Below are 25,128 nucleotides of genomic sequence, written 5' to 3' on the forward strand. Positions count from 1 at the left end.
CAAAGATTCTTCTGCCCTCTGATTGTAATCACCTTGGTAAGCTATGTAGCAATGTACATCAACTTGTAGAATGCATATGTATTTGACTTAGTAGTTACCAACTCCAAGGAGTTATACTCTGAATTTATTTGTATATGTACACAGCAATATCTGTATAAGAATGATCAGTGATCACTGTGTTACAAATCAAAAATTGAAAGAGGCATAATTATACATTAGTAATAACTAGGAAATAGTTTGTCCTTACATGGGCTACTCGCTAGCCTTGACCAAAGAATATGGTAACTGTTGAGTTGAAAAGGTGACTATATAGATGCTCAGTATGTGATTATTTACCCAAAAAAAGGACTGAGGGTTGGAGGAAAAAAATGGAAGATATGACTGGTATAGGAATGGGCATTGCCCATCCCCCACATTTATAATGGGCAGACTACACCCCTCACCAAAAATGGACAGTTCTTCAGTATCTGAGCTCTGAGCTCCCTTACTCAGACCCTTCATGATCCACACAGAGATAGATGGACTCAGAAAGGTGGGTAGACCTCAAGCCATCCAGACAGATCTACACCAGGCCTACTCACAGCCAACCAGACTGCCTCTACACAGGTGGGATTAAAAAAAAACCCCAGATAGGCAAAAGAACAGATGGATCACCAGCATGGACACACAGAGCCAGACCCTTAAACAGCCAGATCTTCAGTGGGATAAAGTCCATAGCTAGACATAGGGACCCCAGCTAGAGAGACAGACCAACACAAACAGCCTGACAGACCTGTCCCACTCAGACCACCAAACAAACATGGCCCCAAAACACAGACCCCTCTGACAGCTAGACATGCAGATAGACTCTTAGCTTGACAAGATTCTAGACAGTCATAAACAGATCCCACATGGACAGACTGACAGACTGACGGATCTTCCAGCCAACCAACCTTCTAACTTACCAGATGGACCCCCATCCAGGGGGTCATCGCCAGACAAACAACCCTGGCCACATAAACATACCAGCTAGCCTGCCAGACTCCCAGACAGACAGACAGATCCCCAGACAAGCAGACAATCCCCTCCAATGTAATACCTCCATTTTGGCAGGCACAGTAGTGTAGCTTCTGAACAGAGAGCTGGGTGAACCACCAACCAGTCAACTGGCCACAAAGGCAGTCAGACACTCAGAGAAGCATCCCAAGTTAGACATAACCTTCACTTTCCAGACCATCTCCCAACTTGGCAGACATTTCAGTTGGATAGATCCTTTAGGCAGACAGACACACTACTAGCAGGTAGATAAATTTCAAGCCCCTCAGATAGATGGGTTTCCCATTTGATCTGTGGGCCCCTACACAGACAGGAGACTTACTGCCCTCAGCCAGAGACAGATAACTCAACCTACATGGACAGATAAACCACCCACCCCAACTAAACAAACCCCAGCCAGATAGATAGACTCCAGCTGGTCAAATGACCCCTGGAAATCCTCCCAAATGAATAGATATATATCTCCAGCTCTTTAGACAGATTGACCTTCAACAAAGCAGACTATATCTAGATAGACCCCAGCTATGCAGAAAGACCACCTGATCCCTAGCTGCCCACACAGACACCCTGGCTGGACAGACATACACAGACTGCCACTTGGCAGACGTATCTGGAGCCAGCTATACAGATCTCTAGCCTGACAAGACAGATGGACCAAACCTCAGAATAACAGGCAAACCAATCACTAGCCAAACAGACTGCTGAGCCACTAAGATGGAACTCACTGGGAAATGGACCCCAGGCATAGTTGTAGCAGACATCTCTGCCCAGTATTAATAGGCTATTAGTGGCACAAGTTTCTTGCCCCTCCATAATTTGGCTGTTTTATATTAGGGGTCTAATCAAAGCTTTTAATGACTCCAATGGGCATGTCAGATAACAGAGTTGGGCAAGTGTAGCTTCTCTGCTAATGGCTGCTATGAAGACTAAGTCCTAGTCCGTGAAGTAGCAGGGCCTTGCTGCGCAGATTTCCAGCCAAGATCAGCTTGACTCCAAATAAATTCTTTTCTTCTGAATTACCCATTTATTCTCTTCAACAGAGATATGCTAGTGCCTCCCTTTTTCAGTCCTGCCTGCAATACTATCATCAGGTGTCCCAAACCCTAACCTGCTCCTCTCCTTCCTACACTGGTAATGAATAAACACTGGATGCTCTTGGTCCCTTTTGTCTTTGCTACCCAGAGCAGCTTAGATCAGCCCAAGACCAGCTTTCTCTCTAAGTCTTGTTTCTTTCTTCTGTTCTTGTCAGCTTGCATTGTGTTGTCTCACAAATGATCAAGATCCATTGCAAGAGTCTTCAATAATGTCTTCTATAATAGTGGCTCCTAGCTTAAAAGCCTTTACACCCCTCGAGGGACAGCCATGCACACACCACCAGCCAGAAACAAAATAGACAACCAGACCCTCAGATAAACAACCAATAAGCCAGGAAGTTCTCCAGTTGGACAGCCAGATGGACCACCAGTTAGAAAGACAAATAGTCCCCCATCCAGAAAGACAGCTTCAAACCAGACAGTCCTCTAGGTTGGCAGAAAGACAACAGTAGATTTACGAATGGTGCTCCAAAAACCTTGACCCTGTTGTGCTTTTTCCTCCTAATGTGATAACCTTCCCAACAGGTCAGTGTCTATCTGACAATGTCAGGTTCATCCTGGCAAACTCCCAGCCATCCCTCCTGACACAGTGCCTTTCCTAGACAACTGGAAATCTAATTTATGTCCATGATGTACACAGACCACTGAGGCTTCTACCAGGCACTTGCCCAAACAGATACACATACCTCACAACAGTTATTATGAGAATTCAGTGAAAGAGAGCAAATCAAGTGTTTTTGGAAGAGCCTTGAGTTGTGCTCCATGAACATCTGATCGTATTCAGCTCTAGGCTTGTTGGGTGGTGGTAAAGGGAGGATGAAACTTTCCTTCCTTGGTCACAACACTAGCTTGCAGTGACTTGTTTATCAAGTTGTGTGAAGTCTCCACACAAGAAGGGGCTCAACTAACAGAAACCCGGATAACAGATAAACCTTGGAGTTCTTTAGAGTCATAGGAAACAGGAAGCCAACATTTCTGAGTCCATACTTTCAGAGGAAATATGGGGTTGGGGACTGCCATGTGGAGAGAGGGAGGAAGGAGGCCGAGGACTGCCTGGAGTTCGGGAGGGTCAAGGTGTCATCTAGAATGTAAACAAACTTCAAAGCCAGAAATGTTCAATTCATTGTCTCTGGAGACCAGCATAAGGAAAGCAAGTGTCCTGGAGGGACATATTATTCTGTCCTATGACACCAAGAGGAGGAACACTCCCTGCTCCAGGAAGGAATACAAATGCCAATTTAGAGCTGTCTCTCAGGGTCTGTTCTAGAGGCCAAAAACTAGTCCTGTGGGGCTATAGGCAATAGATTTTTGAGGGAGTAAGTCTAAGCTGAATGAACTGTTTGCAATTCTAAGTTACCCATTTTGGAAAAAGTGATTCTGCAAAGAGAAACATGCTATCCTGGCACAAAAACAGACATGGGAATAGGGCAACAGAATAGAGGATACAGAAACAACCCCAGGCACATACAGCAACCTCATCTTTGACAAAGTGGCCAAAAACATACATTAGAGGAAAGACAGCCTCTTTAATAAATGGTGCCAGGAAACAAATTCAGAAGACTGAAGCTAGACCCATATGTCTCACCATATACTAAACTAAAATCAAAATGGATCAAACATCTAACTTAAAACAAACAATCTAAATCAAAATGGATCAAACATCTAACTACTAAAACAGAAACACGCTTTTCTGCCCAGAACCCTTGTTTAGTTTCCTTTTCGCTCAGAATATATGTCATCTTGCTGCTTGGGGTCTTCATGGCCCCAACCAAAGTCTCTGTTACCTCTTTAACCTCACTAATCTCATGGGATGCTCTTGCTGCATGACTTCACTCTGTCCATTTTGGGGACACAACTGTCCTTGCATCCCATGTGTTCCTGCATATCCAGGCTTTCTCAGCAGAGGGCACAGGCTAGCTTTTGAAGGACAATTGAAAAGGAAGCAGAAGATGGAGCATGGCCAACATAGCAGCCTACATCTCAAACCTTCGTATTCCAGAGTTACTTTCTTCCACTGCAGGATAATGAGTAATTTTCCTCTGCGGGAAAGAATGGGTGGTTCTATTAAAATTTCAAAGTCTCTTAATTTCTGATCCCTCTCCACTGATACCCATTGTGTAGCTAGGCAGCATGCAATCCATATCACATCCCTTTGGGAAGAGGGGTGTAAGAAACCACCTCAACTCGATATTCTGGTTGCCATGTTTACTGTAAGAAATAAACTGTCCATTGCTCTGACTCAGAGGTCTGGTGTTTTATATATGTAGATGGTCCCCAACTTACAATGTTCAACTTACACTTTTTCAATTTTACAGTGGTGATGGTACAAAAACAATAGAAATACAATAGAAAACTTTTACCTTTGCCTGACCTAGTGCCATATGGTATGATCTTTGATGCTGGGCAGCAATAGTAGCCACACCTCCCAGGCAGCCACATGATCATGTGCTACATGAAGCAGTAGAAGAATAAGAAGCCTAAGAATTGTCCAAGTGCTGAATTTTTTCTGCTTTTCAGATTATTTGAAAGACCTGGTCAAGAGCTATTAAAGTTGAGGTGGATTTTGATTGTATTAGAATAACCAGACTTCAGGAAACTTAGAAATACCAACTATGTGCACAGCTCTTATCATTAGTGTCTGTCCTCCCTTACAAGATTACCATTACATTATATTTGTCTTTGTTCCCCCAGAAAGACACATTTAGATGGTTGGGGAATTTTGTGTCTGAAAAGTGTTTTGGATTGAGAGTGCATTACAAAGAAACTAAGGTGAACCAAGACTGACGGTTCCCTTGAGGTATAATGAGTACATGTCTAGAATGGCTTTAGCATTTGCTAAAAAAAAAGACAATATAAAAGGGTGATCAAAAACTAAGCTGAATGTTTAAATTTTAAAAAATGATTACAGTAAAAGACACATTGTCATTAATCTCCCTCAAAATACTTCCCCTCTCTTTGAACACACACCATCTTGGTCTCTTTCTCGTCACTGGGACAAAATACTGATATCTGCAACTTAGAGGAGAGGTTTATTTTGGCTCACATTTTAGTCCACACTTGGCTGGCTCCAAGGCAGAAAGCCATGGTGGAAGGAGCTGGGGGAAGAAAGCTGCTCATGTTATGGCAGCCAGGAAGCAGAGAGTGAAGGAATAAGGCAGAAAAGGAGCTATACTCTTTCAGGTAACACCCCCAATTACTAGCCTCTTCTGACCAGGCCTCATCTCCTAACACACCTTTACTTACAGTGGCACCATGATAAATCATCTTTCAAACGCCCCACCTATGAGCACATGAGGCTCTTGGGGGACACCTAGATACAAACCATAACACCATCATTCTTGCTATTTTCTGAAGCAGTTCTAGAAGTCCTATTTTGTTTTTTTAGGAGGTGTAATAGAAAAATATGGTGAATGCTGCTGCTATCACCCCACTGAAAGGCTCATAAAAATATTACAGTGTATTTTCATTTACCTTATTCACTGGATCTGGCTCTCTGAGACTTGTGTCTCTTCCCCAAATTCCAAGTGACTATCAAAGGCAAACATTTTAAATCTATTCAGGACATCGAGGCAGCCACAACAGTGCAGCTAATGACATGAGAGAGGATTTCCAGAACTGCTTCAGAAAGTGGCAAAACAATTGGATAAGTAAGAGTGATATTTTCAGGGATGTTAATGGCAATGTGTCTTTTACTGTGATAATGTTTTTAAACATTTACCATTTGTTTCAATAACATCTCATATGCTTCACGGCTATTTCCTCCCAATTTTTGGCTTGTTCCTTCCTTTATCACCACCAACTCCTACACATTTTCTCCAGCATCAGCTATTTCTACACTTTTTCCAAGTCCTAAGTTTTTTGATTCATGCAGTTTTGTAAGTTTAGGGTACTAAAATTAACAGATATTTTTTATATAGAACTGTGTTTTGGGTAACCGAAAGATAAAAACAATTAGGGTCTGTTAAGACTAGAAAGCAGTATGCTTTCTAGATGAAAAGAATGTAGAGAAAGAAGCAGGATGCAGTGTTGAGGAGCTCCTTTGGGGATAGGAACCAGTGAAAATGAAGGGAGATGCAGGTACAAAAGGATAAAAAAATAAAATGACTTTCTCAGTACTGGTACCTCTCAGGCAAATAGGTTAAATACATAGTTCTTGCCAGCTTGCATTTATACCAAGGTAAAGCATGCTTATTGCAGAGTGTCTTTGTTCCTCAAGGCACTAAGAACAAGAGACAGTCTAGGTTCCAGGCAGGACTGGCTGATTAAATGACTTACTCACATTCTGCAAATCTTGTGAGTTCTGAGAACTAACAGGGAAACTATTCCCAGAAGGGGAGCAGGAGATAAGCTCACATTTTGTAGGCCTCCTTATGGTCCCTGAAGCTCTCTCTGGGCTCCTGCCAGAAGGACAAAGGAGGAATGGAAGTGATAGGTTTGCTAGCATTGTTTCTGGTTCTATCCTGGTTTAAAGGACAGAATTTGCCTCACTGGCTTTCACCCTGGGTCTTATCCTATCATTCCACACCCATAGGGACTATGATTTGAATATGCGGAAGGAAGAGTGAGGAGAGTCAGCAGGTGGAGGACATCCAGGGGAGGAGCAGTGGTTGTTGCCCAGGTCAACTTTCAGGAAAATAGGTGTGTCACCAGCTAGTGGGTGTCATTTTCCACATTAGATAGAAATCATAATACAGACTACTTATAGAGTAAAATAAAATTAAAGTTTATTATAGAAAAAAACCAAAGTTTGCTTCCTCATAGATAACCCCAGGAAAGAAGAAGTAAAGTTGGCCACTCCACAGTCAGAAAAGCCCCTAACAAAGGATATGTTTCACTTTTATGGGGTCCCAAAGGGTTTTTTTTTCCAAAACTGGGAGAGTTTTCCAGGGAGGGTAGAGTTTAATTACTGAAGGGGTGTAAATTTGTTCATGTGCCAAATTGTGCTTACAAATGTGTTATGTCCCCCACTCTGGGAGGAGATTTTTATTAGGGAAGCACACCATAATGAAGGTACAATAAAGTTTAGGGTTGGTTCTTGGTCTGATCTCTCTCCACCTTTGCTTGCACCAGTCTCATTCAGTTTGCCTGCTTTTCTCATTTTCTTATCACAAGTACTATAGTGGTTTGCTCACTTCACTGACAGCCTGATTTCCTTTTCCCTCTTATCACCCAAAGTTGCAGCTGCCTGCTTGCTTTCTCTCAGGCTGCTACTAAGGAGTCCAGCCAATGCCCACCTGTCTCTGAAGGAGAGGGAACCTTCAGCCCTGGTGAGCCTAGTGAGGGTAGGGCAAGGCTTTCATACTTGCTCCAACTTTGGTCTGATGGGCAATGTTATTGGCACTATAAAACATAAGGGACAAATGCTAGGCACAATCAGGGAACAAGACAAAGGAGGAGATGCTATTGTGCAGGTCCTGGGGCACACTTCATCACACTCACAATAACCAGTGTGGTCCTGAGCTCTGGCTTTGTTCTCCATGCCTACTCTGCACCAAGGCATGGTCACTCAAATTTTGGGGGCTTCAGTTTTTCTCATCCATAAGTGATAAACATTTTGATTTCCTACTGAGTTTCTAGCATAACATGGAGATGTCCAGGTACTTACTTAATGAGAAGAACAAAATGGTATTTTTTTCTTTTTTCTTTATTGGTTCCTGTTTGCCTGGTGATACATAATGAATACATTCATCTTGGGGAGTTGGCAAATATACATATCACATCTTAATCCCTTTTACTTCCTCTTCCCCTCTATTCTCCCTCCTTCCATCTTCTTATTTGCAAAAGATCTATCTCCCAGTTCCCTCTTCTTTGTCCTTTAATTTGCTCTTAAATTTATTCATACTTTGGACTTCTCATGAAGGAGAAGCCATGCCATATTTAAGCTTCTGGGTCTGATTTATTTCACTGGGCATTATGGTCTCAAGGTGCATCTATTTCCTACAAATTACTCAAATGTATCTTTTTTGTGGCTAAGTAGTACTAGCACATTTTTTTATCCATTCATCTGTTGGTAGGATTTAGTTATTATGAGTTGTGCTGTTTTAGACATGGATGTGCATGTATCACTGTAATATGATGTCCTTTATTCTTTGGGGAAGATACCTACAAGGGGAATAACTGGATCAATTGGAATTTCTACCTTTAGGGTTTTGTTTTCTTTTTGAGAAATCTCCATACTGATTTCCATAATAGTTTTACTGGTTTACATTCCCATCAGCACTGTGAAAGGAATCCCTTTTCCCCACAGCCTCTAAAGCATTTGTTGTTTTTTGAGATCTTGATGACAGCCATTCTTTCTGGAGTAAGATAAAATCTCAGTGTTGCTTTAATTTGCATTTCTCACATGGCTAAAGATATTGAACATTTTTTCATGTATTTCTGGGTCATTTTTACTTTTCCGAGAACTGTCTGTTTATTTCAATTGCCCATGTTTTAATTGGGTCTTTTACTTTTGGGGGTCTAATTTAACTGAGTTCTTTAAATATTCTAGATATTAGTCCTCTGTCTTAAGAGAAGCTGGAAAAAATGTTCTCATTCTGTAGGTTGTCTCTTCATTCTGTTAGTTTTCTTTGCTGTAAGAAGCTTTTAAAATTTTATATAATCTCATCTGTTGATTCTTGATGTTATTTCTTGTGCAGTTGAGGTTCTGATAAGGAAGTCCTTGCCTATGCCTGTGTCTTCAAGAATTTTACCTATTTTATTTTCCAGCAAGTTAAATGTTTCTGTTTTAATAGCTAGGTCTTTGATCCACTTTGATTTTATTTAAGTTCATGGTGAAAGATATGGTGAAAGAAAATTAAATCTTCTGCCTGTAGATAGCCAGTTTTCTCAGCACCATTTGTTGAAGAAACTATCTTTTATGTAGTGTATATTGTTGGCACCCTTGTCAAAGATCAGATGTCTGTGTGCATCTGGGGTTGTTTCTACATCCTCTATTCTGTTCCCTTATCCATATGTTTGTTTCTGTGCCAGTTCTATGCTGTTTTTAATCACTGTAGCTTTGTAATATAACTTGAGATCAGGGATTGTGATGCCTCCTGGTTTGTTCGTGTTGTCCAGGATTGCTTTTGCTATTCTGGGTCTCTTCTAGTTGCATATGGATATTAGGATTTTTTTTTTACCTCTATTAAGAATGCTGTTGGTATTTCGTTTGGGATTGCATTAAATCTATAAATCAGTTTTGGTAATGTGACCATTTTGACAATGTTAGTTCTGCTTATTCAAGAACGGAGAATGTTTTTCCATTTTCTGGTGTCCTCTTTGATCTCTTTTTTCAGAATACTGTTGTTTTCATTTCAGAGATCTTTCACTTCCTTGGTTAATACCCTGGGTATTTAATTTTTTTGAAGCTAATGTGAATGGTATTGTTTTCTTGATATCATTCTCAGTGTGTTCATTGTTGATGTACAGACATGCTATTGATTTTTGTGTGCTAGCTTTGTATCTTGCTATTTTGCTGACTTTGTTTATTAGTTATAAGAATCTTTTGGTGGATTTTTTTTTTTTTGTCTTTGTACAGGATGGTGTCATCTTCAAATAAGGATAGCTTGAGGTCATTTCCTATACATATCCCTCTTATTTCTTCTCTTGCCTGATAACTCTGGCCTAAGTATCAAGTACTATAGTAAACAATAATGATACTTTTTAATAATTTCCATAGAACAACACTTTGGTCATTAGCTAATTCACTGAGGAAAAAAGAACAAGCTCACTGGCAAGTTCTATGAGAAAGAAAATACTGTAGCCCCTTTGTGAATAAATTTCCAAGTGGCTCCTTTCTAGTTTTTAAAATACTTGGTTTTTTGTTGCTTTTAAGTAAAGGGTTTTCTTCTTTAATATTCAAAGCTAATATATTCTTTTAATTCAAATACTGTAGAAGATATAAAGTGAAGTACCATAGATATTTCCTACTCCTCGGTTTAACAAAAATGGATCCAACTGTGTTTATATAATGTGCCTGTTCCATACATTCATGAAGTGAATACAGTTTTTTTTCTTTATCTCTATTTTTGTAAGTAAGTCTGGAGAATATAGTTCTGTCAGTAGAATTGCTCACAATTCAACTGGGGTTGAGGATTGACAACCAAACCCAGGGCCTCATACAGGGTAGAAAAGCCCTCTACCACTGAGCTACAACCCTAACCCCTAAAAGGCATATATTTTCAGTTTTGACAGCAATTGCTAAATTATCTTCTGCTAAATCTTTGGCAATTAATCTAACTGTAAAGAATACAATGAAAGTGATTCCCCAGAACTTACCATCAAGACATGTGACCAAATTTGTCAGTCCTTGATTATAAGATAGGTACTTTTTTGCTTGAATTCACAAGTTTTTAATTATCACTGAGGCTAAGTGTATATCATTTCTTTATTATAACATTTGTCATTTTTCCATTGGGTTTTTTACTCTGTTCTTTGAAAACACTCTTTGCATATTAAGAACAAGGGTCAGCATCATTTTTATAAGCTTAGAGGTTTCAAGATTAGCTGGAATAGGTAGTTAAGAACTATGAACGTTTATATGCTTTAACCTATTTATCCCACTTAGAATAATTTATTCTCTGAAAAGAGCTAAAAATCCAAAAGAAAGTAGGACTCAAAAGGATGGTACTTATTATTAATAGTGGAAACAGCCAACTCTTACAGATGAAACTATTTTGACACAATATGCAATATGGAAAATGTTTCTGCAAATGTAGTAAGCCAGATGCAAACTAACCACATGATAACAACAACCACAGAAAAATGCAAATAGCCTCATGAAAATGATCTCTTCTTGGAAGAGAATATTGAAAAATAAAAACAGGGATGTGTATGAGATAGAATTGCAAGAGCAGCTTCTAATGATAAACATTAAACTAAACCAATCAAGAGATAAAGTGTAGACAGGTAGAGAGGGGTGGCGACAAGGGGGTAAAAGGTGTACTTGTGTCCCCAAAGACACGTTTTCTCCTGCACTGGCATGTGCAACACAAACAAAAGTGTCAAAGGACTCCCTCTGCCCCAGCTACATTTTTCTAGACTCAGTCACTGGTGCATAACTTCATGATATTTGTCACAACTGTCTATCTTTGTTGTTTTCTGCTGCTATAACTTAATACCAGAAACCAGGTAATTTATAACATTGAAAAACTAGAGACATAGATAGTCTGTATGCATTATTATTAAAAAAAAACTCTCTAATTTTGTGTTACACTGTAGATTTTTTATTAGTATTTTTTGCACTAGCACACAGAGTTTCATTGCCAACCTGTTTTGTGATAGAACATGGAAGGGGGAGAGTTGGTCAAGCTAGTTCAGACTATACCAGCAATGAGCACAAGACTTTCTGTCCACAACAGTTGCTGTTTTTGGTTCCATGACATAGTGGAGCATGTCCCCAGACTCACACAATGGGCACTTACACAATGATTTGAATGTCCCATACAGGAAAGCTCTACCTGCCCTTTTATTACTGAGTTCCATGGAAGGAAATTTTACCACCTGCTTTTGTGACTTTCACCCACACTGAAAATCCTTCACTCCTGGAAATAACTCATTTTGGTCTTAGGAACACATCTTCATACCTGAATTTATTTTCCATGGTAGCTCAAAGTCAAATGGCCAGTAGCATTCTTCAGATTCAGGAGAGAATAGGAGGTCTAGAAAGCACAGTGGTCAGTCTGTAAGACAGCACCTGTGTGATCCCATAACATCAAGACTCTCACAGATACTCTCTTGGCCAAATGGGCTGACCAGGGACATAGGCTCAAAAGCCACCAACTCATCCCACACCAGTCCATCAGACAGTAAGTTATTGTGGTTTCTACAGAACCTTGCAGATCCTGTCTCCCAGTAAAGAGCAGCATGGCTCAGAAAGGGAGTAGAGTGCACAGTGAAAAATCTAACAGGTAGATGGCAATGTTGCTTCCCTGAGACTGTATTGACGGAGAGCTCCCCCAGGCTTTCTTGGTGTGTGTCTCTTAACCTCTACTGGCCTCCTCCTGTGTTTGAACTTCTTTCTCTTTAGTTGATTGTATTATGTAGAGGAGGAAACATGTAATCATGGCACAGGGTGTGTTAAAATGTAAAACAAACAAAAGTGTTTATGGTACAAAGAACTCTCTTGCTTAGTCTAGACTGCAGACCCAGGCTCTATCTGTAGTGAGTACTGTCATGAGTTTTTCATCCAGCCAACCACAGCTATTATAAGCATGTGTAAGTAGTGTGTGTATTATCCTCTTTTTAAAAATTGCAGGGCCTGGGATTTAGCTCAGTGGTTTCGTCGCCTGCTGCTCAAGCGCAAGGACCCGAGTTCGATCCCTGGTACCAAAAAAAAAAGAAAAGAAAAGAAAAGAAAAATTGCAGCCAACTTCCCATTTTTTTGTAGCTAAAAATTGCCCTTTGCTGCTTATTAAAATGATCCAGGTTTCCATGTTTAATAATAGGCATGGGTGGCAGAAGAGGGATGCACAGTCCCCATACAGAACTTGTTGTAGCCTCTACTCACTCTCCTTTATTAAAGTGACATTCAGAGGGCAGGCAGACCAAGGAACAGAGCAGCACTCAGTGAATTGAAAGGAAAGGCAGGTTTATTCGCTAGCTAGCAGGCCCATTGGAAGTCACCTTCCAAAATCTGAGCCCTGTTTCTAAGTTTGTTTTGTTTTTTTTTTTGGTACCAAAGGGCAATTTTTAGCTACAAAAAAATGGGAAGTTTGCTGCAATTTTTCTTTTGTTTTTTTTTTTGGTACCAGGGATCGAACTTGGGTCCTTGCGCTTGCACAGCAGGCGGCGAAACCACTGAGCTAAATCCCCAGCCCCCTGTTTCTAAGTTTGTTCTCACATTTATCTGTTCTTTAGCCAGGGAGGGGAAGCAAGGATAATTTTACAGAAGCAGAACTTAGCAAAGGGTAGGGAGAGGGAGGTAAATGTTGTTTTTACAGTTTATCTTTAAGACATAGGGAGCGAGGCAGCTGTGTTTCAGCAGTTCATCTTCTGGTCACAGTGACTTTTGTGGGTTTAGTGGAAGGGGCAAAACTTACTGTCACCCTTGAGATTGTCAGTCTGCCAAGCTTTGAGACAGTCAGTCTCTGCCCTGTCTTTTATTTTTTTCCATTTCATTATGATATGGCTCTAATCCTGTACTGTCATCCCTAGCAGGGGACATTTTTGGCAAGGCCTTCAGGAACCCCCAATCTTTTTGCAGCTAAGAGTTACCAGATGACTCATTCTGGATTCTCAGGAGAGGAGCTGGCAAAGAACATCTTCTATCTAAACATAACAGGTTCATAAGGTGAAGTCCTTCACCCCTGGTCTTTCTTTCCTGGTCTGTGGCCAAGAAATAGAAAAGTTTTGGGATAAAGTGGCTTCTTGCTGCTGATGGCCACGCAGAAGGATGGAAACACTCAGGTGCTTATGACTTTGGGTACCTAAACTGTCCTTGGAATTGCCAGCTTCAGCTTCCTTGTTCCAGGAGGCTTTGAAGCTTTCATTCAACGTTCATCTTCTTAGTTTTGTTGTCATTGGAGCCAGTGCATCCTGGCTGGGGTCTTTAGTCAGACCCACACCTGCCTGAAACCCAGGAGGTGACTTGCATTCCACAGTCAAGGGTTCCTTGGCTGAGTGGCCAGTTAGAAACAGTCCAGTGAACAGAGGTCCAGGAAGCTGGTAGAGTCCTCCTTGCTGACACTCTGTCCCCAAGGTCCTTGTGTGCCAGGCCCTGCCCCTCAGCCCCTCAGCCCTGGGGTGGAGTGCCTGGGCTCCTAGTGGATTCCATCACCACCTGGCTCCTGGAGCCTCCACATGCATGGCTGTGACTGGAGTGTCTCTGTGGTATGAGCATTCTGTCCCATTTTCAGTCTAGAAATTAATCTCAGGCAGGCATAGTAAGGGTCTTACTGAGGATCATGCAGCTGCTTGGTGGTGAAGCCAAGACCCAGAGCCTGAAGCCCTGGTACTCTCAGCAAGGTGCAAGGCTGTAGGCCAGCATTCTCTGGGCTACAGTGCCATATATGGGTAGGACGCAGGTCCCCAGCAGCACTGTACACTGAAATTTAACTGACAGGGTAAAATGGCTCTTTAAAAACTGAGCTGCTTCTCCAAACTTTCTCACGACCCCTCCTATCCTCAGATCTGATGAATGGATGGACTATGCCAGTGCTGGTCCAGGTCAGGAATTCATTTCCTTTCCACAAGAGAAGGAAAGAGCAGAGGATGGTGTGAATGGCTTAGGGATAAAACAAGCTAGAGCACTCTGTTGTCTGTCTGTATTTCCTTTTCCTTTCCTTCTTTACTATAAAAGCCCTTGCACACATAAATACAAGATGGTGATTTGAAGCAGTAAGAGGCCCCCTCCATGTCCTTTGGAACTAGCTGGTTTTTATTTTTTTGGTATTTTTTTGGGGTACCAGCAAGCGAACTCGGGTCCTTGCGCTTGTGCAGCAGGCGACAAAACCACTGAGCTAAATCCCCAGCCCAGGAACTAGCTATTTTTAAAATATTTATATTTATTAATATGCTTCCAGTACATAATGATTACATTACTTGTGGGGAGGTAGTATATGTACATAACAAACCTTTTTAAAATACCCTCTCCTTAGGCCGGGCATGGTGGCACATGCCTGTAATCCCAGCATTCAGGAAGCTGAGGCAGGAAGATCATCAAGAGTTTGAGGCCAGCCTGGGCTACACAGTGGGTTCAAGGCCAGCTTGAATTATATACTGAGACCCTGTTTCAAAAAACCAAAAAAAATTTTTTTAATAAAATAAAAAATACCCACCTATGTCTTGGTCCTCTTCCCTTTTGCGAAAGATCTCCATATCCTATTGTCTTTTACTTTGCTCATTAAACTACTTACTTTTGGGGTTTCTCATATAAGAGAAATCGTGCTATATTTCAGCTTATGTGTCTGATTTATTTCAGTTAGCATTATGGCCTCAAGGTACATCCATTCTCCTACAAATAACTAGTTTATACTTCTTTAGGGCTGAGTAGTACTCCATTGTGTATAAATACCACATTTTCTTTATTCATCTCTTTTGGTACTGGGGATATAATTTCTTTATTCATCTCTTGCTGGACATATAGGCCACTTCCAAGATTCAGCTATTATGAATTGTGTTGCTACAAGAATCAGTATGCATATATCACTGTAATATGATGTCTTCAATTCTCTCAGGAAGATACCTAGAAGGGAATAGCTGAGTTGAATGGAATAATAGAGCTTTTCACAAAATAAATGGTCCCTTGTCTTTTCTGGAGATCAGCAAGCAGTATAAAACTAAGCAAATGGTAAGAGAGTGTGGCCACAGTTTAAAATTTTCCAGTATGCACATTAAAACACTGAGATTGGTTTTAGTAATTATCCTATGTAGCCCAATGTATCCAAAGTATTACTATTTAATCATGTAATCAATATAAACAATTATTAACTAGATATTTAACTTGATTTTGGTAGTTTTCTAAGTTTCATGAGAATTTTATACTTATAGCACATCTCTATTTGCAGTTCCTCCATGCCCCACTTGGGGCAAGTAGCTTGCTTCTAGCTTCTAGCAGAGCACTTTGAGTGCCCTGCTGGCTGCATGTTGTTGGTGCATTACTTAATATCTCAAAAGTATGCATTTTTCTCATCTATAAAATGGGGCTTTAATCCGTGTCAATTTCATGGGGTGTAGTGAGGATAAAATGAGAACTTGTGCAGGAAGAGGCACCCACAAGACACCTATTTAATCCTAATAGTTTTTAATGCAATTTACATGGTTGTTGAACATGGTTGTTTACATGGTTGTTGATTGGTTCTACCAGCTGGTCAATAATTACCTGTCATTAAGCCTGTCAGTTCCTCACAAGCCTGATGTTCTGTCTTTTATCTGCATAGTCTCTGCCCTGGGACAGTGAGTAGCAGGTCTCTTTCCACTCTGGTTTACTCCCACCCATCTCCTTGGCCTGGGCTCAGTCTCCTAGCCAGTGTGCTGGACAACATCCTGGCTCTGGATCCCCAGTTTCTCCAATTAGAAGTGATTTTTAAAAAAATTCTTTTATTGGTAGATTTTAGGTATATATTTAAATTAGAAGTGATTTTGTCTGCACTGTTTCACAACAGAATCCCTTCTGCCGAAGGACCCATAAAGGGAGAGCAGACATAATTTACATTAAATCCTCTGAAGAGGTTAAAAAAAATTCACACCAGGGCCCATCTCAGATGAATTACTCAGAAGTCAGACCAGCACCATAGAGGTGACAGGAGTAGAGCCAGGGTTCACAAGCGTGGTCTTTGGCCATTCTCAGAAAGGCATGCAGCATACTTTTTCTTAGAACTTGCTTGATGAAGGTGATACTCTTTTAACCACACATTAATATCCTCTCCAAATAGATATGTTCTGTGCCTTTTCAAAATTAGGTCAGTGGCCTAAATTAGCTTTAACACTGAAGTGTTTAGAACTTATTATCTGCAACCTCATCTTGTGTGTTTGTGTGTATGTGTGTGTGTGTGTGTGTGTATGGTGTGTGTGGGTGTTGCTAGTAGTCTCTATCATCTTTGTTTATAACTGACTGCAGAAAGGGAAGCTTGTCTGTCTCAGTATCTTCCCACTCAGTTTGCTCCATTTACAAGACTAGGACTAGCAAAAATGTGATGGGAGCAGGGAGGGGGAGTTAGAAGTTACTGAACTCCTGCATTTCAGAAGTAATTTATATGTGTGTTCATATGTGTGTTGGAGGTCTAGAGTGCAGGTTTTCCACACCTAGCAGAGGAATTCAGTAACTTGTCCAAGATTCTATACTAGACAACCAATTTCATCTTAGGAATCTTTAACCCCCCAAATCATATTTTCATTACGTCAAACTCTTTATAAATTTGAATATTGGGGTCTGAGGATGTAGCTCAGTGGTACTGTGCATGTGTATGACCCTAGCACCACCATCAATTAATAAATAAAGAGTCCTCCCTGGAAGATGGCAGAGTGGTAAGCAGCAATGGATTAGCCTTTCCAGGATTTGGAATTCAGACACTGAAAAATAGTAACTTGGAGAAGAAAAGAAAAAGGGAGATGGAGTCCTAGGACCCATGAAGCAGCCAATGGGAAAGTTGAGGTTTACAGAGAAATTGAGACAGAACATAACACAGAAAAACAAAGGGGCAACTTGCACTTTCTCCCTGGCTCCTGTGGGTGGAACCTACAAGAGGCAGTGAAAGTGGGGGTCTTTAAAAGCCCTCAGGGAAAAACACACCGGTGGAATAGACCAGTGGATGCTGTGAGCTATAACACTTGATATTTCTCATTTAACAACTGTTCAGACTTAACGACCCACATTCGGGCTTATGATGCAGGGAAATGAGTAGCAGTGCAGCCCTATGGTGGCTTCTTCCACAGTAAATTAGTTTTATGTTCTGTTATACATTACAGTACTGCATGTGAGTTATGAAAAAAGTTGGAAAAAAATGACTAGAGCTAGAAATTACCATTAGACCATCTTTCACTTCTCATCTTAAACAAATGGCCTGAGGTGACACATTTTATTAATATTTTTATAGCACTTCACAGTTTAAAAAGCACCTCCTCCATTGGTTTTGTCCAAATTCACAACTCTAAATTGGAGTCACAGGAACATGAAAGACTCCACAGACGTGGTCAGCAAGGGCACCCGGAAGGCTTCAGATGAATCTGTTTTAGGACAGGCAACTCTTGGCAATCCTCCTGCCTCAGCCTCCCAAGTGCTGGGATTACAGGCATGAACTACCATGCCCGGCTGGCAGCTAGCTATATAAGTGGGTGGGATTTCTGTCTGTGTTAGCCCTTTTTATAAGTGACCCCAAATCCATTATATTTGTGTATGACTGTTAATAAAACTTTCTTAATTTTGTTTTGTGGAGAAGAATGTTTCTCTAGCAATTTATTTTTCAATACTATTTTAGAGTCCTGAGGAGGAACTGTTCTCATTGTCCTTAACAGGTAAAGATGGGCAAGTATGGCCCAGGTGAACAGGCTAGTGCATGTCAGAACCCAATTCCTGTCCTAAAAGACTGCAGGAAAGAACCCTCCCATGACAGAGAGAGCTCTAGAGGGCAGTGGTTCCTGTGAGGAGTTTGCTGCACAGATTGGGGTTAGGTTAGTACTGTGTGAAAAGGATACTGTCTCTGGTAGGGTAGTATAGGCTGTTATGTACAGCCACCGTTTGACACATAACTAGCCAGGCATTATGGCACATACCTGTAGTTCCAGAACTCGGGAGAGGCAGGACTGCCATGAGTTCGAGGTCAGCCTGGGCTACATAGCTCAAGGATAGCCTGAACTACAGAGCAAGACCCCGTCTCAAAAAAAAATTATATAGCCAGTTGCCACAATTCTTCCAGAGTCCCCCATTTTTAACCAGGACATACAGAACTTCTCAAGATTAATGAAATTTTCTTATAAGAGGACTGAGTGCCATTACTGCACATTGCTTAAACTCACTTGGAATCCAGGTAGACTTTTGCTTGAATTTCCTTTATCCAGAGGAAAAAAATTCAATTATCTTCTTTTGTATCAAGATGGTTCCAGCTCCCATCATCAGGTGCTGTCTTAGTTATTTTCTCATTGCTGGGACAAAATACCAGACACTCATAAGTTAAAGGAGGAAAGGTTTATTTTAGTCAGTTTGTAGAGGTTTCAGTCCATAGTCAACTGGCTCCGAGGCAGGGTGGCATAGCCGAAGGGCATGGCAGAGGAGAAAAAGTCCATAGCATGGCAGACAGGAGGCAGCAAATAGTAAGGAGCCTTCTAGATTTTTATCCCATCCAGCCTACAAGCCTATTTGTTGGTGCCACCCACACCCAGGGTGGGGCTTCCTATTATCCACACCCAGAACTATGATAACCAATCAGTGGACTAATTTATCATACCCTTAATCCATATATACACACCCTAAATCCAGCCACCTCCAAAAAAGACCCGCCTATGAGCATATGAGGCTTTGGGGGCTGTTATTTTTTCATTGCTGAGACAAAACAGCCAACATACAAATTAAGGGAGGAAAGGTTCACAGTTTGTAGTTCACAGTTTGTAGAGGTTTCAGGCCATAATCCTCTGGCTCCAAGGTAGACAGGCACCACAGAGGAAAAACAATTCATGGTGGGCAGAAGGTAACAAAGCAACAAAGGATGACCATTGCTTTTTCTATCTCTTATATCTTATCCAGGCTACTTAGAGTGGGTAGCACTCACACCCTTAATCCTAGTGCCTGTGATCCTAGCATTGCATTATGAATCCCAGCATCATATACTCTAGATCCAGACAGCTCTGAAAAAGCCCCACCTATGATTGTATGAGGCTTTGGGGGGACAACTAGACAAAAGCTATAACAGGAGAACATCAAGATACAAACCATAATAGGTACTCTGGTAAAATTCACAGTGATAGGTATAGTGTGGAACCAACTACATATTTACATTTCAAGAGATGTATCCCACCCAGAACATTCCTGGGCTGCAAAACTGAAAAGAAGCTCATCTTGAGAATTACATACATTTCAGAAGATTAGAGAAAGGATTCACAGCCAGTAGGCTTCTCACAGTAATACTCTAGGAAGGGTGGCAGGAGGTCTCTTTCCCTCTTGATAACAGGAATAATTCATTTGTTAAATTTATGCATATAGTATTAAATAAGATATTATGACTGAAGTGTGTAGCCCATAGAAAAAGCTCAGTAATAAGATACATACTCAGAAAGGCATGTACAGAAGCCAGACACAGTGGCATGTGCTACTTCAGAGGCTGAGGCAGGAGGATCCTAAGTATAAGGCCAGTCTGGGCAACATAGTAAGACCCTGGTGCAAAACAAAACAAAAGCAAAACAAAATGTAGGACCTCTTTTCTCCTGTATTTGTGTGTTCCTAGAAAGTTGGTTTTTTTTTTTTTGACAAAGCGTCCCATTAAGTTGCCTAGGCTGGCCTGAAAATTGCTATCCTCTTGCTTCAACTTTCTGAATTGCTGTATTACAGGCAGGCACCACCACGCCTGGTTCAGGCAAGATTGCTTCACAAGCCCACCCAGATTGATGGCAGAGGCAGAAGTTTCTCTGGGCCCTCCAGGGTCTGGGCTGGGACAGAAAGACAAGAACATGAACCTATTCTGTATTTTGAAGCTGATAACCCTGTAGGAGAAGAGGAAATGAAACTTGCACATCCCAAGGGGCCCGTCACATGAGGACACCACATCCTGTATCAGCCATGTCTACCTCTGGGCACCTCAATAAAGTGACCAAGGCTGGGAAGAACTAAGTCTCTGCAGCATCTCTGTAAGGGATGGCACTTCCAGCTGCGTGAAGTCTCTATATTCCCAAACATCAGACCCCTGGGGACAGAAGGAGGCAGGGAATTGGCTCAGACTAACAGTCCCAGGGCTGTATGTCTAGCCGCTATTATTACTTTTCTCTTGTTCAATCATCCCAGAAACCCTGGGGGATAAATACAGTCTGCCCCGAATGTGTGGGGGATTGGTTGTGCCCCTTGCCCAAAACATATGTCATCCTAGGTTCCTTTTAATCTCCACTAAAATGAGAACCAAGGTGCCTGGCTTTACTTTTCATTCATCATGAGAGTTTTAAATGTTGCCTTCTTTTAAACTCACCACCTTTTGGCCCATTCAGCAGTCAGCTGATGTCACAGAGCCCAGGTCTGAAGCCATGTCTGAATCTCCTGTCTGACCACCCCCACCACCTCAGGAACTTCTAATAGGAGTCACACTGAAGAGAAAGAACCTGGGTAACACTGAGGCATGCTCTGCATGTCTCCCCAGCAAGAATATGGGCATTCTTAAACTCCTCAAGTTTATGAATCAGTGGTAGCTTTATCAAGGATGTTCCTTCTAAATGAGGGTAACAGTCGAGCTATATTTCGTGCGTAAGCTTTTCTAAGGCATTTAGAACAATTATCTACCACATTAATCAAAATATGTATTGAATGTGAATCTAAATTGTCATCTGATTATTTTCAATATTTTTTTAAGTAGAAGTTTTATGTCTGTATAGGACTGCTATTGTTAAGCTGAATTAAGATTGGCTTAAAGCTTTTCCTCTTAAATGTCTTAAGCTTAGCTTAAAGGTTTCTCTATGCATAGTGAACTACAACCTAACTTGATGTGCAAACGGACAGTAACTTACTCTTGTAAGAAGTAGCCAAGTCTCAGCCAATCACAGCAGCTAACTGTACAAATCACATTCAAAGGAGACAGTGACCTGTAACCAATCAGAATATCTTTACCTCATTTCTGTCTTCTGTTCACTTCCTTTTCTCTGGCTAGAATAACCTGCCGTGTGATTAATCAGTATTCTGAATCATTTTTAGTCCAGACTATTGTCTAGCTCTAGGTTTGCAAATAAAGTCAGTTAAGATATGCTAAACTAGATTTGTATCTAGACTAGATTTATAAAATAGATTTGTACTTTTGTATTTTAACACTGCTAATACATTTATTTCATGTTATAATCTTCAGACATTAAAGTATTTAAAACATTAAAAATATATTTTGGTCATCTATTATTTATTTTTGCCATTACTTAATTCTCTTATTATATACTCATTATGTTGATTCAGTCCTTTTCAGTCTTTTCTATTTTGAATAATTTTTAAGAGATATCAAAAATTTGAAATTTTTGACCTGACTTATGATTTGGCATGATATTTTGACCTCACAATGGTATGTAAGCAATATACATTCAGTACAAACTGTACTTTGAATTTTGGTCTTTTCCCAGGCTACCAAAATGTTGTATCTGGCAATACTGGGCAGGAGGACACAATCACAAGGGTAAACAAGCAATACACCACAATGTACTGTGTAGCTAAGCTATGATATTTAGTAGGTTAGGTGTTTCCCCCAAAATAAAACCTAACTGGAAAATAAACTTCAACTACAGTGAATAGCTGTTCATTACCATGGTGATGCCCAGTGTCATGGAGATTAGATCTTGTCAGGCCTGCCCTAAACCAAACAGGCTGCTTTCAGCAAACAATAGCAGCTTCACATTTGCAAGAGGGCAAATAGACTCAAAATATGGTTTACAACTCCCCTGGCAATGAGAAGTCCAGTAACTGCATACCCACCTGAAAAGACCATCCTTGGGCATTCAAATCATAAAAATCCCTTATGATTATAATCTCTTCCCCAAAATCTATGTAAGTATAGTCTTGCTTCCCTGCTGGCTACTTCTCTCTCCCAACGTTAGCCCATCCATTCACGGATGAAATCTTTCCCAGCTAACAGCTAAAATCTCCTAATTTTACTCCCTGATTCTAGTTCCTGTTCACTGGAATAAACTTTTCTTTTTCTCAAAACAAAGAGCCTGTTTTTTTGACAAGTGGATTTTTTATAACAGATCTTACTGCTCAATGTAGTGCTCAATAGCCACTCTGTCCTGGCAGGCAAGGCAAGGATGGGTTGATTGGGGCTGGGATTTTTGATCTCTTAGTAGGTCTTGTTTGGGGGGAAACATGATACCTTGTTTCCCTGAAAATAAGATCTATCCCCAAAGCAAGTTCTAGCATGATATTAGAAGAGACATCCCCTAAAAATGACCGCTATTGTATCTTTTGAAGCATCTCTACAAAGGTGACAAGGGAGAAATCAGCAATTCTTCTGCATGAGGTGATGGAGGGATGCAGCATAGCCAAACTTTGCTCAGGGGACCCAAAGTGCTGTAAGCTGCCAGAGAGCACAAGTGCAAAGCAGTTGGGGGAGCACCACTCACGACTCAGCTTTGACGTGAACTTTGAAAATATCTAGTGTTTCAAACTTTTTTTTTTGGTACCAGGGATCGAACTCAGGACCTTGTGCTTTTGAGGCAGGAGGCAGAACCACTGAACTAAATCCCTGGCCCCTCAATTTTTTATCTGATAACAAATTAAGAATCATATAGGTAGCATTTTTGTTATTCCCAAATGAGTCCACATAAACTGGAAAGAAAAAAATCTTAACAAAAATTGTAAAGAGTAACTATTTAAAATAAGGTTTATGTTTTCTTAATGGATATTTTCTGATGTTCACTTAACATTATAATTAAATGTAGTTAAAACAGAAACAAATGCCCAAACAGGAGTGCTTGTTTAACAGTTCTTGTCAAAGCTGAAACTAAGGCCAGCACAAGACACAACAGGGGTCAGAAGACAATTCTTGTGTTTTCTCTTTACTGCACAGCCTCCTCCTGTATAACTGTGGTCAGAATGCACCAGAGTGGGAGCTGGAGCCCTCTCCAGAAAATCTGGGTGTCCAGAGAAAGCAGGAACTACAGGACCAGGGCAACACAGTGAATCTCCTGGCCTGTATGGGTCAGAACACTGAAAATGGCTCTGTATTATAGTTCATTCTTTTAAACACCACATTTATTTTTGGAAGGGACTTAAAATAGTTGTCCATGAAGTGATACAACTAAGGTACAAGACTTTGTACTTGGTAGCTCTACACATGAACAATGAAATACAGGTAAAAGGAAAGCTTATGTCATTCCCAGGAAAAATATAAGTTCAGACTGTCTTTGTGACATGAGAGCTGAGGGCTCATCAGTCCTGCAGTTGTTCACTATGTGGTTACCCCAAGGCCGTGATGGTGAACATATGGAACTTGTGCCGCAGCTGGCACACAGATCCCTCCCTTTCAGTCCACACGTGAGATGAGCTGCCATGTTGTTTTTCTAAACAAAAACCTCAGTATTCAGGTTTAAATGTAATGTTGGCACTTTGCGATAAATCAGTGGTTTGGGGGTTATAGTTTGGGCACTCGGTTTCTAAAAGGGCTTTCTCTTTGACATGGATCATTTTATTTTGCGTCGGGTTTCATCTAGTTTTAGTATGTGTGAGTTTATGACAACTTATTTTAAAAATGCTTTAAGGCCAGTAATGAGAATATTTCCAACTTCCTATTGGTTGCACCAAATAATACATTTCTCGACAGAGCAAGAAGTCCTGGGCATGCAGCACAGCTGTGCCCTGTGCCTTCGTGCACCGTGCCAGGAGAACTGGAAGACAGCGTGGGCGTGGTCTGCACACTGAAGGAGGGAGCACCAGGCTCAGACGAGGGGGGACCCCAGGGTGTCAGACCCCTGCCCAGGCAAAAAACTTACCAGGCAATGCTGTTACATATGCTGCAAAGCACAAAGGATAACAGGAAGCCAAGCCCCGGTTTCGAGATAAACAGCCCACCCACGAAGCAACATGTGTAGATCCAGACAACCCTGGAGATCACCTGACCCCCCCCCCCCGGCAGTACCCCTCCCCTACACAAACTCCCCTATAAAGTTTCTCCTTCCCCAAGCCCCCAGGGTCAACGGCTTGGTCGCCCTTGACTAGCCTTGTACCCAGGCTGGAAATAAAACTTCGTTTGTTGCTTTATTTTTGCCTGCTCTGATGGTCTCGGTCGTGCGTCGGTTTACCCTAACACCGAGGTACAAAGTCACACGGGGCGAGGGCACAAGGTTCACTTGCGAAGGAGTGACCGCTCCTGAGTCCCGCTGGGCCACATGCCTGGGCAGCAAAGATGTCCGGAGTGTGCCCTACCCCGGACGCCTGGAAACGTCACAGGCAGCTCATGCGTGAACAGCGCGCCGCCCTCCTCACCGACAAGTGTACCAGGGTGCGCCCAGCCCTCTCCGCCGGAGGGCCTCCTGACCTGTCTCCCTGCCCTTTACGGGCCAAGCCGGGCTCCTCCCGAGAGCCAGCGCAGACTAGGTGCTCCGACGAAGAAACACAGGAGCCCGAACCCCTGCCAAACCTGCAGCGCCACGGAGAGGACCTTTTGTAATCCCCAGCCACACCTCGCAACAGGAAGTGCTGCGACCGGAAGCACGCTGCCAGGAGTTCCGTGGGATGCGGTGGAGAATGCTACCCCTGGAAACTACGCCCGGGGCGAAAGGGTCCGAGGCTAGGCAGAAGGTGCGGGACGAGGCGGAAGTCCCTACAGTGCAGCATGAAATCCCAAGGTCGTTGTCGGTGTGCAAACCTGAGCGGCAGGAGGATAGAGAGCAGCGTGTTATTGTGGAAAATAAACGC

At 41.6% G+C, this 25,128-nt stretch overlaps 1 pseudogene across 1 annotated transcript in view; it reads left to right on the plus strand.

Annotated features, from left to right (window-relative positions):
- Window positions 1–59: 59 nt before the first annotated feature.
- LOC147829895 (uncharacterized) overlaps window positions 60–25,128 on the plus strand; it is a 30,618-nt pseudogene continuing 5,549 nt past the window's right edge. The window contains exon 1 of the transcript XR_015445737.1: window positions 60–25,128. The product of XR_015445737.1 is annotated as an uncharacterized LOC147829895 (transcript).

The sequence above is a fragment of the Heterocephalus glaber genome, unplaced genomic scaffold, assembly GCF_053883595.1.
Source record: "Heterocephalus glaber isolate CG9 unplaced genomic scaffold, H.glaber_assembly_v1.0 deba00000347, whole genome shotgun sequence".
Classification (NCBI taxonomy): Eukaryota; Metazoa; Chordata; class Mammalia; order Rodentia; family Bathyergidae; genus Heterocephalus; species Heterocephalus glaber.